Raw genomic sequence first — 16,457 nt, forward strand, 5'->3', positions numbered from 1 at the left:
CAAAACTTGGTTACAAATGTTTTCAGTAGTGAAGAACAACAAGAATAATTGAACCTTAAATATGCCACTTTGGCATAAGGCTTATTATGAGCCACAGGCATTTAAGAAAAAGCAGATACAAGAAAAGTTCCATTCCCTCCTTCTTTTTGTCTAAAAGGAGAACAGAAATTTACAATAGCTTTACTCTACCCTTCTACCAGGATGGACAAATGCTAATTCACCTAGACAAGTTCATGGCTTATGAGCCTGGAGGCAATACCAGAGAAATAAGACAAACTTCATTAATTAGACTTTAACCACCTTTGAAGCTTAAAATGGCTTATTTTATTGCAACATTTTCCCCCCACAAATTTATTTTTCATAGTTATATTATAAGATGTTATATTAGCCGGAGTTCTAAGAAATCTCTTTGAGTTACTCATCTCCCTTCTCGTGTCCAACTCTGTGCGACCACGTAGATGGCAGCCCACGAGGCTCCTGTCCCTGGGATTCTCCAGGCAAGAACACTGGAATGGGTTGCCATGTCCTTCTCCAATGCATGAAAGTAAAAAGTGAAAGTGAAGTCACTCAGTCATGTCCGACTCTTAGTGACCCCATGGACTGCAGCCTACCAGGCTTCTCCGCCCATGAGATTTTCCAGGCAAGAGTACTGGAGTGGGTCGCCAGTGCCTTCTCTGCCATATGAAGCATACAAGCTAGTAAACTTCTGTTTGTTTTTCTCTTTATTATGTACTTGAATATGTAAATTCAGAATGGCACCCAATTCAACCCTTAACAGTTTCCCTCACAGAGAAGGCAATGGCACCCCACTCCAGTACTCTTGCCTGGAAAATCCCAAGGGCGGAGGAGCCTGGTGGGCTGCAGTCCATGGGGTCGCTAGGAGTTGGACACGACTGAGCGACTTCACTTTCACTTTTCACTTTTATGCATTGGAGATGGAAATGGCAACCCACTCCAGTGTTCTTGCCTGGAGAATCCCAGGGATGGGGGAGCCTGGTGGGCTACCATCTACGGGGTCACACAGAGTCAGACACGACTGAGGTAACTTAGCAGTAGCAGCAGCAGTTTCCCTCAAGCTCAGATGCTAGCTTTGCTTTCTCATTAGTGTGAGCTGCTGGGTGGGCTCCCTGGTCATGCACATCTACAGCCTATGCTTATCAGCTGAGAGGGGTTGCTGGCTTGTTTTGTTTCCTTCCAAATCTGAGCAAGGCTGTTTTACCAGTTCCTTGGCTGCCAAGGAGTTACTGTATGAGCTTTACTTGTGGGTAGAGCTAGAGGTTCTGCCCAGCAGTTGGGTGAAGCTGTTTACTTGATTCCTTGATGGAATAGAGTCATAGGCCAGGCTCTGAGGCTGTCCTAGGGTCACTGACTGGGTTCCCTGGTTAGGTGGGATTGGAGACAATAGTCATTATATGTCAGGGCTGCTGGCTTGTTTCCCTGCCTGGGTAAACCACACAGCCTATTTGCTGGGGACCCAAACTAGGCAAAACTAATGGCCAGGCTCCCTGGACAGATAGGACACAGCTGGGCTCTGCAAATATGCAGAGCTGCTGACTGGAATCTCTGCTTGGGTACCTTCACAACAAATGTAGTCTGCCAAGATCCACTTGCTGGTTGCTGTGAGCCCTACCAATTCCTTTCTCCATCTTTAACTGATCCTGGATGGTCTAGTCTAGACTCAGGATTTATTCTCTCAATAATCCCCATGAGGCAAGACCTAAGTAGACCTGCAGGGAAATGTCCTGCAGCACTGGATAAGCAGGATACCCACTTTGTACTCCTTTTTTTTCCCACTGAAGAATCTATACGCCCAGGGGACTGTCTCCATGCTCCACTGTGCTGGTGGGGAAAGGGTGATGTAATTAAAGTAAAACAACTCCTGTTACACCTCTATTGGGTTTTAACTTGGTTTTTCTAGTCAATAGGGATCTTCAGGCTCACCTCGGTTTGTGGGATACCTATAGTTGGTAGTTAGTCATTTTGTGAAGGGGACGGAATTCACGAATCATGTATCCTGCCATCCTGCTGATATCACTCTCTCTAAAAATTATATAAAAGATTCAGAAGCTAGAAGCAGTGACATTAATTTAATGCAAAGATTTAATATAAAGACTGAAGTTAGAGGAGTTACTAAAAATAATATAAAACATTAAAAAATTATTACTTTTCTTTTTAATTTAAAAATATTTTAAATTTTGTTTATTTATTTTAACTGAAATATAATTGCTTTAGAATGTTGTGTTAGCTTCTGCTGTGCAGCAATGTGAATCAGCCATATACTGTATCTTCTGTGTATACATGTATACACAGCTAAAGCTCCCTGTTGAGCTTCCTTTTCACTCACTCCTATCTCATCCATCCATCTAGGTCATCATAAAGCACTGAGCTGAGCATCTTGTTCTATAAAGCAGCTTCCCACATTTAAAAAAGATGTGCTTGATATTTCCCACTTCCCCTCCACTTCCAGTTTTTATCCTATTTTTAACTTTCCTGCTCTTGGAGTAGGAAGGGTAGAGGAACTTTGATGGGCCATTTGCGCCAACTTTCCCTTGAGGTTGGCCAGTGTGGGCACCAGCAGATATTAATGTTTGAGGCAATTGTTCCACTCTGCACATTTTGAGGGTTATCACCTGCATCCCATTACCACTGTCCCCTACTCACTGGATACCCATGTTAACTCTCTTTGCCCTTTGGGGTGATACACTTGCTCCCATGGGTGATACACTTCCAGCTGATATTTGTTCCTGGTTGCTTTGCCATTCTGTGACAAACTTAGTGTATTAAAAAGCAAAGACATGATTTTGCCAACAATGATCCATACATTCAAAGCTATGGGTTTTTCCACTAGTCATGTATGGATGTGAGAATTGGATCATAAAGAAGACTGAGTGCTAAAGAATTGATACTTTCAAACTATAATGTTGGAGAAGACTCTTGAGAGTCCCTTGGACTGCAAAGAGATCAAACCAGTCAATCCTAAAGGAAATCAATCCTAAATATTCACTGGAAAGACTGATGCTGAATCTGAAACTCCAATACTTGGGCCAACAGATGTGAAGAACCAACTCCTTGGAAAAGACGCTGATGCTGGGAAAGATTGAAGGCAGGAGGAGAAGGGGATGACAGAGGACAAGAGGGTTGGATGGCATCATTGACTCAATGGGCATGAGTTTGAGCAAGCTCCAGGAAATGGTGAAGGACAGGAAAGCCTGGCTTACTGCAGTCCATCAGGTTGCAAAGAGTCAGACATGACTGAGCGATTGAACAACAACAACACTACTATGTGTAAAATAGATAACCAACAAAAATCTACTGTATAGTACAGGAAACTGTACTCAATAATATGTAATAAGCTAAGTGGGAAAAGAATTTGAGGAAGAATAGATATATGTATATGTTTAACTGAGCATCTTTGTTGTAAACCTGAAACCAACAGAACATTGTAAATCAACTATATTGTAATATAAAATAAAAAATGTTTTAAAAGAAATAAAAGAACACTCATAATAGTAGCAGAATATGGGCTACTGTTCTGTTCAATTACAACCATGCAGGCCATATGCACATAAATGCATAGGGCTGACTGAAAACAAAAGATGAAAAGAGGAAGGGAGGGTGAGGGAAGGGCAGAATAAAAAAACCCCATCAAAATTAGATCAATGATACATTTTCTAGGATAATTCTCTCTGTTTATATTGCTTACAGGATAGAATTTCTCAAGTCCATTCAACCTTTAGGCTGCCTACTCCTCTGTAGCTTGGTCAACAGAAACTTGATGACATTCTCTTGATGACAGAGAATCATATTTCCCTTGTCATTGCTTCTCAGTCTTATTTAGGTCTGTTTTTAGTTTACCTTTCCTAGAGAATATAATCATTTTAAAAAGGAACAATAAATAGAGTTAGAGTTGAGATGGTCACATGTGTTGAGAGAAATCTTATTTTAGCAGGAATATAATGCATCCAGTAAGTACAATCACCACTCATGATTAAATGAGTTAGTTTCAAACTATATTTCTTATTTACTAAACATTTATGTCTTCTCCAAATATGTGTGAAGTACTATTGTAAATGCCTCACAAATATACCTGCTTGACTTCTCATAACTCTATGAAGTGTGTACTATGGCCACTCAATATTTTACAGATGACAAAAATAAGACATGGAAAAATAAACTTGTCCAAAGACTCAAGACTTGAAAGTGATATAAGAAGGATTTAAACCTAAGCTGGCTGACTCCAGATGTTGTACTCAGTTGTGCCAAAGACCAAAATTCTGTCCATACCATGTTCTCTACTATCAAATAGTAGAACATCTTCAGACTTTTAAAAACTCTTACAATCACCAGGTATCACATAACCACTTCTTTTGGAGGGGATAAGAGAAGCTTTATTCTTTTTTTGTCTCCGACTTATAATAACACATGATAAATTTAAAAGATGGCATTAGAGAACAAGCTGTTGTATCTAAATTAGCTGGAAAATTGATAAATAATGCTCTCAAAGATTGCTGTGAATTACTAGTTGCCTCTTTTATGTTTGCCATAGCTTGGTATGTGTTTGGCTTTGACAGGTGGGAGGAATGTCTGTGCTCACTGAAGGATTTAAAAAACTGATATGTTACCATTTTCTAGTGTAGTAACACCAAAACTAGCTATTTTGTCTTTTACAACAAAATGTTCTTAAAGCCAATAGTTGTGTGATGAAACTGATTGTGGCAAAGATTTTAATGGCTAAAATAACTAGAACCTATCTATCTGTGTCTATTTATATTATCTTCAAAGAAATATTAAAAAGACATTTATATCTACTGTCACCATTATTATTTAACATTATTTTGGAAATTTGGAGTAAAGCAATAAGCCCAGAAAAGAATCTCAATCATAAATTTGGGAAAAGATTGCAAAATGTTATTACTAGCAGATGATATGCTTGTCTAACAAGAAAATCAAAGAGGATCACTAAAAGATTCAAAAATGTTTAAGTAAATTAAGCATGCTGGCTAAAACAAATATATAAAATTTACATATTTCTAAAATATGAAGAATAATCAGTTAAAATATGGAAGAAAGATCATATATATTTGCAGCAATAAGCCATACAGAGGTGATAAATTAAAAAAAAAAATCTAAGTAATGAACTTCAAAAACAAGTATACTGAACTATACAGAAATGTTCAAAATTCTACCGTGGAACAAACAAAATTATTTTAATGGGAGAAGAATAACCAATTTCTTTATTGTAATACTTGATAAATATATCCCAATGTAAACAGAGGGGCTTTCCTGATAGCTCAGTTGGTAAACAATCCACCTGCAATGCATAAAACCCTGGTTCGATTCCTGGGTCAGGAAGATCTGCTGGAGAAGGGATAGGTTACCTACTCCAGTATTCTTGGCTTTCTCTTGTGGCTCAACTGGTAAAGAATCTGCCTGCAATGTGGGAGACCTGGGTTCAATCCCTGGTTGGGAAGATACCTTAGAGAAGAGAAAGGCTACCCACTCCAGTACTCTGGCCTGGAGAATTTGGACATGATTGAGCAACTTTCACTTTAATTTAAACAAAAGACAGATTTAGGAAACTTATTCATTTATAAAGTTTACTTCCAAGAAGAAATGAGTTTAAAAAAAAGTGGTAGAAAAGCCAATCATACAGTTTAAAATATAGAGTCATGTTTTATAATTTATTGTGATATTTGCACAGTATCACATAGATCAGACTACAACAGGACAGAAAGTCCAAAATGTTGTCCAGGAGAAGAATTATGATGAATATAGTTCATTACAAAGATAATATTTTAAAAGTGGAGAAAGACTAAATTATTCAATAAGTGTCCTGTTATACCTTGGCTCACTATTTGGAAAAACAAAATAATCTATGACTCTCATAAAATATGTGAGCAGCAATTATTGAAGAACTAAATGAACAGATAATAAAAATAATATTCAACCTCACAAATACTATCACAAAATACTTCAAAATATTTATATGTCTTTATGGGACTAGTCTTTGTAAACATAAAGTAAAAAATCATAAGGAAAAATTGATAATTTTGACTATATAAAAATATGAAGCATTTTTTAAGATAAAAAGTTAACCACCATTAAAAGATATGTGATGAATCAATTAACAAATGTTTTCTAAAATTTAAAATATAAAAGCCACAATATAAAGCATTTGGCCTTAAAATATTAAGATATCCTATACCAGTTATATTTGAAGAAAAACATAGCTTGCAAATGCTTGTATCCTGCTATATTATATAAATTTTAATTAAAATTTCAGATTAAAATTTTGGCAACTCATTATGAAAATTCAAATAACTTTAATTTTTCATACAACCCAACTACAAGAAAGCCTGCAAATCTTCACTTATAAGGTAGAGGTTTCTCTGTGTAGGCTCAGTAGTTTGTATTTTCTCACACAAAGTACTATAATGATACCTCTGTGATGAAGCTGCTAGTTTTATTGTTCAGCCCACTCTGACATCAATGGCAATGTCACTGATGATGATATCTTTTGGATTCAGATTGTTAATCTCATCATTATACATAGGTGAATAAAACAAAATACCTTTTAGCTGCTATGGAAAAAAAGAATAAATCCTGTTACAGCAGGTTCTTATAATGAAACAGATCATGCATAGAGGACTTTGAAATTTGATGCTAAGGCAATAACAGCTTCTGTCAGATCCGGGTAACTTCATTTGACAGGCATAATGTTTCTACTTTGTCTTCATTTAGGAGAGCTTTGCTTCAGTGACTGGGAAACATGACGATGAGTTGTAACAGCTAGCAGCTAAAACCAGTTTCCAGCTGAATCTTGAGGTGAAGATAACAGATTTTTGCAAATAGGGAAATGAATGGTCTTTCACTAGCTCCCTCTTGAAATCACACAACTATGATTTTTTAAAAAATGTAGATGTGTAATGATAGTTGAAATCATTATGGGAAACTGTATTGAATATTAGCAATAGATTTAAGTAAGAGTGACTTTTGCTGCAATGGATGTTTTTATTTGGATGTGCTTCTCCAAAGCCATGCTTCATGCTACAATGGTTTTCTTCAGGAATGAGTTTGGGTTTCAAGTCAAGCAAGTATTTGTAGATTTCCTCAAGGATTGAGGCTAAGTAGTGAGAGGTCTACACTGAAAAAATGTTATTGGAGAAAATTAAGGTGTTATATTGACTTAATTGTACAGAGCTATCACTGCATTACATTCTATTCATGAATCCCTGAGTATTCAGAGAAACATAAGGTGAGGTTACTTTGAAAAATTCAGTGGAATTCAGATGTGAGCTCTGAGCCCTCCTTTGCAGGTGCTATCTGTGTGACCTTGGAAAATTTAATTCACTTATTTGGGTTAGGATTTTCTCATCTGTAAAATGAAGAATTGGCTGTCATTTATATTGGGGTGCTTTCCATTAGAAATCACTCTGAAATTTCACTGAACATTAAAGGGATGTTTTCTCATTACCATCAGAGTAATCAGCATGAAGATTTCTAAACATAAGCCATTTGCCATGTTACAAAGTGACAAACAGTGTAATTTCAGGGCAAAAGGTAACTAGGAAAATACCTGTTTATGATGGACTGTCAATGTAAGCCATATGAAGTATAATAAGCTTATTTACAGTGATTTCTTCTGCATCTGCATAGAAAAATATAAACCTTTGTATTTTTCTTTTGCCTCAAGATAAGCCCTTATGCTTATCCATCAGAGGACAGACAGACTGAAAACCACAATCACAAAAAACTAACCAATCTGATCACACGGACAACAGCCTTGTCTAACTCAATGAAACTATGAGCCACATAGTATAGGGCCACCCAAGGTGGAGAGTTCTGACAAAATGTGGTCAACTGGAGAAGGGAATAGCAAACCACTTCAGTATTCTTGCCTTGAGAACCTCATGAACAGTATGAAAAGGCAAAAAGATAGGACACTGAAAGATGAACTCCCAGGTTGGTAGGTGCCCAATATGCTGCTGGAGATGAGTGAAGAAATAACTCCAGAAAGAATGAAAAGGCAGAGCCAAAGCAAAAACAACATCCAGTTGTGAATGTGTCTGGTGATGGAATCAAGTACTGATACTGTAAATAGCGATATTGCATGGGAACCTGGAATGTTAGGTCCATAAATCAAGGCAAATTGGAAGTGGTCAAACAAGAGATGGCAAGAGTGAATGTTGCCATTTTAGGAACCAGTGAACTAAAACGGACTGGGATGGGTTAGTTTAACTCAGATGACCATTATATCTACTACTGTGGCCAAGAATCCCTTTGAAGAAATGGAGTAGCCATCATAGTCAACAAAAGAGTCTGAAATGCAGTACTTGGATGCAATCTCAAAAATGACAGAATGATCTTTGTTCGTTTCCAAAGCAAACCATCCAATATCACAGTAATCCAAGTCTATGCCCCAACCAATAACACTGAAGAAGCTGAAGTTGAACAATTCTATGAAGACCTACAAGAACCTTTAGAACTAACACCCAAAAAAGATGTTATTTTCATTATAGGGGACTGGAATGCAAAAGTAGGAAGTCAAGAAACACCTGGAGAAACAGACAAATTTGGCCTTGGAGTACAGAATGAAGCAGGACAAAGGCTAAAAGAGTATTGGTAAGAGAACGCACAGGTCATAGCAAACACCCTCTTCCAACAACACAAGAGAAGATTCAACACATGGACATCACCAGATGGTCAACACTGAAATCAGATTGATTATATTCTTTGCAGCCAAAGATGGAGAAGCTCTATACAGTCAGCAAAAAAAAAAAAAAAAAAAAAAGAAAGAAAGAAAAGAAAAGACCACAAGCTGACTGTGGCTCAAATCATGAACCCCTTATTGCCAAATTCAGACTTAAATAGAAGAAAGTAGGGAAAGCCACTAGACCATTCAGGTATGACCTAAATCAAATCCCTGAAGATTATAGAGTGGAAGTGAAAAATATATTTAAAGCATGAGATCTGATAGAGTGCCTGATGAACTATAGACAGAGGTTCATGACATTGTATAAGAGACAGGGAGCAAGACCATCATCAAGAAAAAGAAATGCAAAAAAGCAAAATGGCTGTCTGAGGAGGCCTTACAAATAGCTGTTAAAAGAAGAGAAACAAAAAGAAAAAGAGAAAAGGAAAGATATACTCATTTGAATGCAGAGTTCCAAAGAATAGCAAGGAGAGATAAGAAAGCCTTCCTCAGTGATCAATGCAAAGAAATAGAGGAAAAGAGTAGAATGGGAAAGACTAGAGATCTCTTCAAGAAAATCAGATATACCAAGGGAACATTTCATGCACAGATGGGCTCAATAAAGGACAGAAATTGTAGGGACCAAACAGAAGCAGAAGATATTAAGAAGAGGTGGCAAGAATACACGGAAGAACTGTACAAAAAAGATCTTCATGATCGAGATAATCACGATGGTGTGATCAGTCACCTAGAGCCAGACAACCTGGAATGTGAAGTCAAATGGGCCTTAGGAAGCATCACTATGAACAAAGGTAGAGGAGGTGATGGAATTCCAGTTGAGCTCTTGCAAATCCTGAAAGATGATGCTGTGAAAGAGCTGCACTCAATATGCCAGCAAATTTGGAAAACTCAGCAGTGGCCACAGGACTGGAAAAAATGTCAGTCCATTCCAATCCCAAAGAAAGGCAATGCCAAAGAATGTTCAAAGTACCATACATTTATACTCGTTTCACATGCTAGACTATGCTCATAATCTTTCAAACTACCACACAATTGCACTCATCTCATACACTAGGAAAGTAATGCTTAAAATTCTCCAAACCAGGCTTCAACAGTACATGAACCATGAATTTCCAGATGTTCAAGCTGGATTTAGAAAAGCGAGAGGAACCAGAAATCACATTGCCAGCATCCACTGGATCATTGAAAAAGTAAGAACGCCAGAAAAACACCTATTTCTGCTTTATTGATTATGCCAAAGCCTTTGACAGATCAAAATAAACTGGAAAATTCTGAATTATATGGGAATACCAGACCACCTGACCTGCCTCTTCAGAAACCTATATGCGGGTCAGGAAGCAACAGTTAGAATCCGACCTGGAACAACAGACTGGTTCCAAATAGGACAAGGAGTACATCAAGGCTATATATTGTCACCCACTTATTTAACTTATATTCAGAGTACATCATGAGAAATCCTGGGCTGAATGAAGCACAAGCTGGAATCTAGATTTCTGGGAGAAATATCAATAACTTCAGATATGTAGATGGCACTACCCTTATGGCAGAAAGCAAAGAAGAACTAAAGAACCTCTTGATGGAAGTGAAAGAGGAGAGTGAAAAAGTTGGCTTAAAGCTCAACATTCAGAAAACAAAGATGATGGCATCCGGTCTCACCACTTCATGGCAAATAGATGGGGAAACAATGGAAATGTGAGAGACTATATTTTTGGGCCCCAAAATCACTTCGTTTTGGGACTGCTGCCATGAAATTAAAAATATGCTTTCTCCTTGGAAGAAAACTGATGACAAACCTAGACAGCATATTAAAAAGCAGAGACATTAGTTCGCCAACAAAAGTCTGTCTAGTCAAGGCTATGGCTTTTCCAGTGGTCATGTATGGATGTGAGAGTTGGATTATAAAGAAAGCTGAGTGCCGCAGTTTGATACTTTTGAACTGTTGTGTTGGAGAAGACTCTTGAGAATCCCCTGGACTGCAGGGAGATCCAACCAGTCCATCCTTAAGGAAATCAATCCTGAATATTCATTGGGAGGACTGATGTTGAAGCTGAAACTCCAATATTTTGGCCACCTGATGCAAAGAGCTGACTTATTGGAAAAGACCCTGATGCTGGAAAAGATTGAAGGCAGGCAGAGAAGGGGAAGACAGAGGATGAGATGATTGGTTGGCATCAACTGATTGACTGAACTGAGCTGAACTGATGGAGTTAGGAAATGTTCTAATTTCTTTCTTTTACATGTAACTGTCCAGTTTTCTGAGGACTGTTTGTTGAAGAGGCTGTCTTTCCCCATTGTATATTCATGCTTCCTTTGTCAAAAATAATGTACTCATAGGTACATGGGTTTATTTTTGGGGTTCTATCTTGTTCCATTTGTCTATATTTTTGTTTTTGTGATAGTACCATGCTGTCTTGATGACTGTAGCTTTGTAGTATAACCTGAAGTCAAGAAGCTCATTTCCTCAAGCTCCTTTCTCAAGACTACTTTGGCTATTTGGGATCTTTTGTGTTTCCATATGAGTCGTGAAATGTTTTGTTCTAGTTCTGTGAAAAACGCCATTGGTAATTTTATAGGGATCGCATTGAATCTGAAGATTGTGTTTGGCAGTATAGTCAATTTCACAATATTGATTTTTCCTTCCCAGGAACATGGAATATCCCTCCATCTGTTTACATCATCTTTGATTTCTTTCATTAGTGTCTTGTAATTTTTTGTGTATAATTCTTTCATCTCCTTAGGTAAGTTTATCCCTAGATATTTAATTCTTTTTGTTGCAATGGTGAATGGGATTGATTCCATAATTTCTCTTTCTGATTTTTCGTTGTTAATGTATAGAAATGCAGGTGATTTCTGTGTGTTTATTTTGTATCCTGCAACTTCGCTAAATTCACTGATTAGCTCTAGTAATTTTCTGATAATACCTTTAGGGTTTTCTATGTACAGTATCATGTCATTTGCACACAGTGAGAGCTTTACTTCTTCTTTTCTGATCTGGACTCCTTTTATTTCTTTTTCTTTGCTGATTGCTGTAGCTAGGACTTCCAGAACTATGTTAAATAATAGTGGTTAAAGTGGACACCCTTGTCTTGTTCCTGATCTTAGGGGGAAGGATTTTCATCATTGAGAATTACGTTTGCTGTAGGCTTGTTGTATATGGCCCTTACTATGTTGAAGTAGGTTCATTCTATTCCCATTTTTTGAAGAGTTTTAATCATAAATAGGTGGTGAATTTTGTCAAAGGGTTTTTCTATATGTATTGATATGATCATATGGTTTTTATCTTTCAATTTGTTAATATGGTGTATCGCATTCATTGATTTCCATATATTGAAGAGCCCTTGCATCCCTGGAATAAACCCAACTTGATCATGGTATATGAACTTTTTGATGTGTAGCTGAATTCCATTTGCTAAAATTTTGTTGAGGACTTGTGCATCTATGTTCATCAGTGATATTGGCCTATAGCTTTCTTTTTTTGTGTTGTCTGTCTGATTTTGGTATCAGGGTGATGGTGGGCTTGTAGAATGAATTTGGAAGTGTTCCTTCCTCTACAATTTTCTGAGAGTTTTGGAAGGATAGGTATTAGCTCTTGTCTAAACATTTGATAGAATTCTCCTATGAAGCCATCTGGTCCTGGGTTTTTGTTTTTTTGGGGAGATTTTTTTTATCACAGCTTCAATTTCAGTGCTTGTAATTGGGTTGTTCATAATTTCTATTTCTTCCTGGATCAGTCTTGGCAGATTGAACTTTTCTAAGAATCTGTCTATTTCTTCCAGGTTATCTATTTTATTGCCATATAGTTGCTCATAATAGCCTCTTATAATCTTTTGTATTTATGCATTGTCTGTTGTAACCTCTCCATTTTCATTTCTAATTTTGTTGATTTGATTCTCCTCTCTCTCTGTTTTTTTTTTTTTTTTTTTTGATGAGTTTGTCAATTTTATTTTCTCAAAGAACCAGCTTTTAGTTTTATTAATATTTACTATTGTTTCTTTCTTTTTTATTTTTTTTCTGCTAGGATTTTTATGATTTATTTACTTCTACTAATTTTTGTTGTTGTTGTTGTTGTTCTTCTTCTTCTTTTTCAAGTTGCTTTAGGTGTAAAGTTAGGTTGTCTATTCGATATTATTCTTCTTTCTTGAGGTAGGGTTGTATTGCAATAAACTTCCCTCTTATAACTGCTTTTGCTGTATCCCATAGGTTTTGAGTTGTCTTGTTCTTACTGTCATTTTTTTTTTCTAGAAAACTTTTGATTTCCCTTTGATTTCTTCAGTAACATGTTGGTTATTTAGAAATGTGTTGTTTAATCTCCATGTGTTTGTGTTTCTTACAGTTATTTTCTTGTAATTGATATCTAGTCTCATAGCGTTGTGGTCAGAGAAGATGCTTGATATGATATCAATTTTCTTAAATTTACTGAGGTTTGATTTGTGACACAAGATGTAGTTTATCTTGGAGAATGTTCCATGTGCACTTGAAAAGAAGGTGTATTCCGAATTTGGATGGGGTGTCCTGAAGATGTCAATGAGATCCATCTCATCTAATGTATCATTTAAGACTTGTGCTTCCTTATTAATTTTCTGTTTTGATAATCTGTCCATTGGTATGAGTGGGGTATTAAAGTCTCCCACTATTATTATGTTACTGTCAATTTTTCCTTTTATGTCTGTTCAGTTCAGTTCAGTCGTTCTGTCCAACTCTTTGTGACCCCATGGGCTGCAGCACACCAGGCCTCCCTGTCCATCACCAAATCTGGAATTTACTCAAACTCATGTCCATTGAGTCAGTGATGCCATCCAACCATCTCATCCTCTGTCATTCCCCTCTCCTCCTGCCCTCAATCTTTCTCAGCATCAGGGTCTTTTCCAATGAGTCAGCTCTTTGCATCAGGTGGCCAAAGTATTGGAGTTTCAGCTTCAAAATCAGTCCTTCCGATGAATATTCAGGACTGATTTCCTTATGGATGGACTGGTTGGATCTCCTTGCAGTCCAAGGGACTCTCAAGAGTCTTCTCCAACACCACAGTTCAAAAGCATCAATTCTTTGGCACTCAGCTTTCTTTATAGTCCCACTCTCACATCCATACATGACGACTGGGAAAACCGTAGACTTGACTAGACGGACCTTTGTTATGTATGTTAGTGTTTGTCTTATGTATTGAGGTGCTCCTATGTTAGCTGCATAGATATTTATAATGGTTATGTCTTCCTCTTGGATTGATCCCTTGATCATTATGTAGTGTCCTTCCTTATCTCTTGAAATCTTCTTTATTTTAAGCTTTATTTTGTCTGATATGAGGATTGCTACTCCAGCTTTCTTTTCTTTCCATTTGTATGGAATATATTTTTCCATCCTCTCACTTTCAGTCTATATGTGTCTTGAGGTCTGAAGTTGGTTTTTTGTAGATAGCATATATATGGGTTTTGTTGTTGTATCCATTCAGACAGTCTGTGTCTTTTGGTTGGAGCATTTAATCCATTTACGTTTAAAGTAATTATTGATATATATGTTCCTATTGCAATTTTCTAATTGTTTGGGGTTGATTTTGTAGATCTTTTTTCTTCTGTTATATTTCTTGACTATAGAAGTCCATTTAACATTGTTGTAAAGCTGGTTTGGTGGTACTGAATTCTCTTAACTTTTGCTAGTCTGAAAAACTTTTTATTTCTCCATCAGTTTGGAATGAGATCCTTTCTGGGTACAGTAATCTTGGTTGTAGATTTTTCCCAGTCAGTACTTTAAATATATACTGCCGTTCCCTTCTGGTCTGCAGAGTTTCTGCTGAAACTGTTAAGCTGTTAAGCATATGGGGTTTCCCTTGTATGTTACTTGTTGCTTTTCCCTTGCTGCTTTTAATATTCTTTTTTGTATGTTTAGTCTTTGTTAGTTTGATTAGTATGTATCTTGGTGTGTTTGTCCTTGGGTTTATCCCGTATGGGACTCTTTGTGCCTCTTGGACTTGTTTGGTTATTTCTTTTTCCATGTTGGGGGAATTTTCAACTATAATCTCTGCAAAAGTTTGCTCACACCCTTTCTTTCTCTCTTCTTCTTCTTAGACCTCTATAATTCGAATATTGGTGCATTTTGTATGGTCCCCTAGGTCTCTGAGACTGTTGTCAGCTCTTTTCATACTTTTTACCTTATTCTGCTCTTCAGAAGTTGTTTCCACCATTTCATGTTCCGGCTCACTGATTCGTTCTGCTTCAGATATTCTGCTATTGATTCCTTCTAGAGTATTTTTAATTTCAGTAATTGTCTTGTTTGTATCTGTATGTTTATTTTTTAAATTCTTCTAGGTCTTTGTTAGTTGATTCTTACATTTTCTCCATTTTGTTTTCAAGGTTTTTGATCGTCTTTACTATTAGTATTCTGAAATCTTTTTCAGATAATTTTCCTATTTCCTCTTCATTTTATTTGGACTTCTGTGTTTTTAGATTGCTCCTTCATTTGTGCAGTATTTCTCTGATTTTTTCCACCCCCTTAAGTTATTGTGTTTGTGGTCTCCTTTTCCCAGGCTTCAAGGAAAGTTGAATTCTTTCCTTGAAGAAGATTGAATTCTTTATTCCTTTTGGTTTCTGCCCTCCTAAGGTTGGTCCAGTGGTTTGTGTGAGTTTCATTTAGGGTGAGATTTGTGCTTAGTTTCTGTTTGTTTGTTTGTTTTTCCTCTGATGGGCAAGGCTGGATGAGGTGGTATGCCTGTTTGCTGATGATTGGGTTTGTATTTTTGTTTTGTTTGTTGTTTAGATGATGCATCCTGCACAGGGTGCTACTGGTGGTTGTGTGATGCCAGGTCTTATATTCAAGTGGTTTCCTTTGTGTGAGTTCTCACTATTTGACACTCCCTAGGGTTAGTTCTGGAGAAGGCAATGGCACCCCACTCCAGTACTCTTGCCTGGAAAATCCCATGGACAGAGGAGCCTGGTGGGCTGCAGTCCATGGGGTCGGAAGAGTCGGACATGACTGAGCGACTTCACTTTCCCTTTTCACTTTCATGCATTGGAGATGGAAATGGCAACCCACTCCAGTGTTCTTGCCTGGAGAATCCCAGGGACGGGGGGAGCCTGGTGAGCTGCCCTCTATGGGGTTGCACAGAGTTTGACACGACTGAAGCGACTTAGCAGCAGCAGCAGCAGCAGCAGCAGAAGCAGCAGCAGCAGGGTTAGTTCTCTGGTAGTCTAGGGTCTTGGATTCTAGACTCCAAAGACTCAGGATTTGATCTCTGGTCAGAAACAAAGATTCCACAAGTGGTTTGTTATGGCATTAAGGGGGAGTAAAAAAAAATCCAATAACAAGAAACCAAAGATGAACCCCAGACCAATGGCAGTTACAAAATCAGGAAAATAATAATTAAAGTAATGGAATAAACACATTTACACCCATGAGCAAAGTGAAAACAGTTTAACAAAAATAAAGAACAGTAGATTGATCTGGAGAACAAAGGAAATAAAAAATTATATTTATCAGTTAAGAACAAACTAACTATGCACAAACTGGAAAACAAAACTAAAGCAAGGTGCCAAGTGGGAAATAAAGTAATGAAAACAAAACTAACAAATATGTAGGTAGGAAAGGAAAGAAAGAAAGAATAGATATGCAAAGTTAAATAGAGGTAGATGAAGAGGATTTATATACATTAAAGATTAACTGCAAGGAGAAAAGAATAGTAGGAAAGGCAAAGTAATAAACGTAGAAAATATATAATAGGTTTAAAAAATTTAAAAATTAAAATCATAAAAAATAGAAA

The sequence above is a fragment of the Bos mutus genome, chromosome 1 (genome assembly GCF_027580195.1).
Source record: "Bos mutus isolate GX-2022 chromosome 1, NWIPB_WYAK_1.1, whole genome shotgun sequence".
Classification (NCBI taxonomy): Eukaryota; Metazoa; Chordata; class Mammalia; order Artiodactyla; family Bovidae; genus Bos; species Bos mutus.